Consider the following 2,333-nt stretch of genomic DNA (forward strand, 5'->3'; position numbering starts at 1 on the left):
TACTCCATGAAATCTTCCTTCCTACTATTTTCATCACCTTCAAATATGCTGTACCTAATGGCGAGATTTTACTCCTCTGTAATTCCATAGTGATTTGTATACGCTTCTCTTATAGAATTTTTTCACGTTACCTCACAATTCTATACGTCTTTCCCACTAGCCTATGTAGTTGTCGAGCACAGCAGCTTTTACAGCTGAGTGTTTTAAACCTTGGGCTCTGAATCTCAGCTCTGCTACTTCATGGTTTTATCATCTTACTTAAGTTACTTAATATCTCTAAGATTCAGTTTCCTTATTTGTAAACTGTATATAATTCATTCATATATTTATTATGCGCCAGGTGCTAATGAAAGTATTGGACAGAGTTAAGTGGCGGGGGGAGGAAGAAAGAAAAGGAAAGGAAAGGGAAGAGGAGGAAAGGAAAGGAGGAAAGTTCTTGCCCTCATGGAGAGTACATTCTAGCTATGAATGTATTCATAACTATCCATATCTATACCGACAGAACAAATAAACAATAGAAGTTCATACATTTATAGCCACTTTAAAGAAAATAAAGCAAGGTAAGGAAATAGAGCTTGACAGAGCTAGCAAAAAGTCCTGATGTTTATTGGAGAAGCTGATTTGAGGATTGTAGAAGACCCTCAGAATTTTAGGGCTGCTCACACATATTGTTTCCTCTTGATGTATGATAGGATTACACCTTCTACCATCTTTGGAGTTAGGCATGGCCTAGTGACTTGCCATGAAAGTTAAAATTTGACTTGCTTTGACAGCAGGGAGCTGCATGCAGAAACTTTCAGAGGGGCCAATTAAGATTTGCCATACCTCCTCTCCCCTGCTGGAAGTACCGCAGAAACATTTATGGAGAAGGGGCCTCCTTCAGCTTAGGCCTTCATGTTGACTCATGCTGGACATCAGAGGTGACTTGGGGATTGTTCTACAAGAGGATAACCTGTCCTATTCTTACTGATGCGAGCGTTATCATAATGTCTGACACCCAGAAAGTATTTGGTAAATTCTTACTATCATCATTATTAATTTTATTATAGCAACATTTGTATTGCCACTGTAGAAACATAATAGGGAATTGATATCTTTCTCTTAAATGAGTTTAAGGCATTAAAGTGCAAGTCCTTACATTTTTACTGGGAGCTTGCCTGTCTTATAAATAAAAAACCCAACCAATACAGACTGTGACTTCTCAAATTCCAAACCGTCTTTGCTAGAGCTATGATATATTTCAGTTTTGTCTTCTTGCTTATCTAGACACAAGAAACATAGTCAAACTCTTTTTTTAAAAAAAAAAACAACACATTATTACATGGTTCATGATAGCACAGGCTCTGAAGATAGATACCTGGACTCTCGTACTAGTGTTTTGTTTTCTTTTTAATATAAAGGTATTTATTGGTATAAATAAATAAATAAATAAAAAGTGCAAGTCTTTTGGTCCTATCCTCACAACTAGGAAAAGTAACGTTGAAGTATTTCAAATTACCTGTCAGAGGTGGCAGAGTGTCAGCACTTAGACCCAAAGAGGTCCCCTCGGTGGGGAAGATTAAACCGTGTTTTTAATGTTTTTCTATTGATTAGAAATATAAAACTAGATATACACACTTTAGAAGTCATGGACATAATACATTTAATTATGAATTCAAGAAACCTTTAAAAAATCAAGTATATAAATAAAAAACGTTAACTCAAGGGAAATACCATTAGGAAGAGTAAAATTTGTCTCAAAATGTCAATAGAAGCTAACAATGGTTATTTTTAGGCATAAAAATTAAATTTTCAAAGAAACAACTAAGTAGCTTCACTGGACAGAAATGTCCTTTTGAACTGAAATGTAGCTCATTTTCGCTTACACCTTTGCAAGGGGACCACAGGAAAAAACTAAAGCATAACTTTCTGTGGTGGCAGAAATTGCTAACAACACCAGAGTAAATCTGCTGGCGGTGAAACATGGAAGGACACATCTGGAGAGGGGCGGGAAATGCAAAACACATCAGAGGCAATTTTTCAGTGGATAAAATTAAATCAAAGGAGAAAGCAAATTTACTGGAACATAAATATAAATGATAAAATGGGAACTACATTTTCTAAAATAAGACTGTGTCTCTTAAATATTTCAGTGGTATCTACAAAATCAACTCCATGATTTAAAATTCTACAAATGAAATTCTAAATATCCTATTCCTGATGCATACAAAAAACTACTGACGTGAGTGTATTGTTTCCTTTTTAGAACTCACCATCTACCACAAAAATAACTGCAGCAAAAGAATTAAATTGAATGTGTATTATATGTTAGTAAGGAATACAGTATAATCACA

Source organism: Tursiops truncatus, chromosome 12 (genome assembly GCF_011762595.2).
Source record: "Tursiops truncatus isolate mTurTru1 chromosome 12, mTurTru1.mat.Y, whole genome shotgun sequence".
Lineage (NCBI taxonomy): Eukaryota > Metazoa > Chordata > Mammalia > Artiodactyla > Delphinidae > Tursiops > Tursiops truncatus.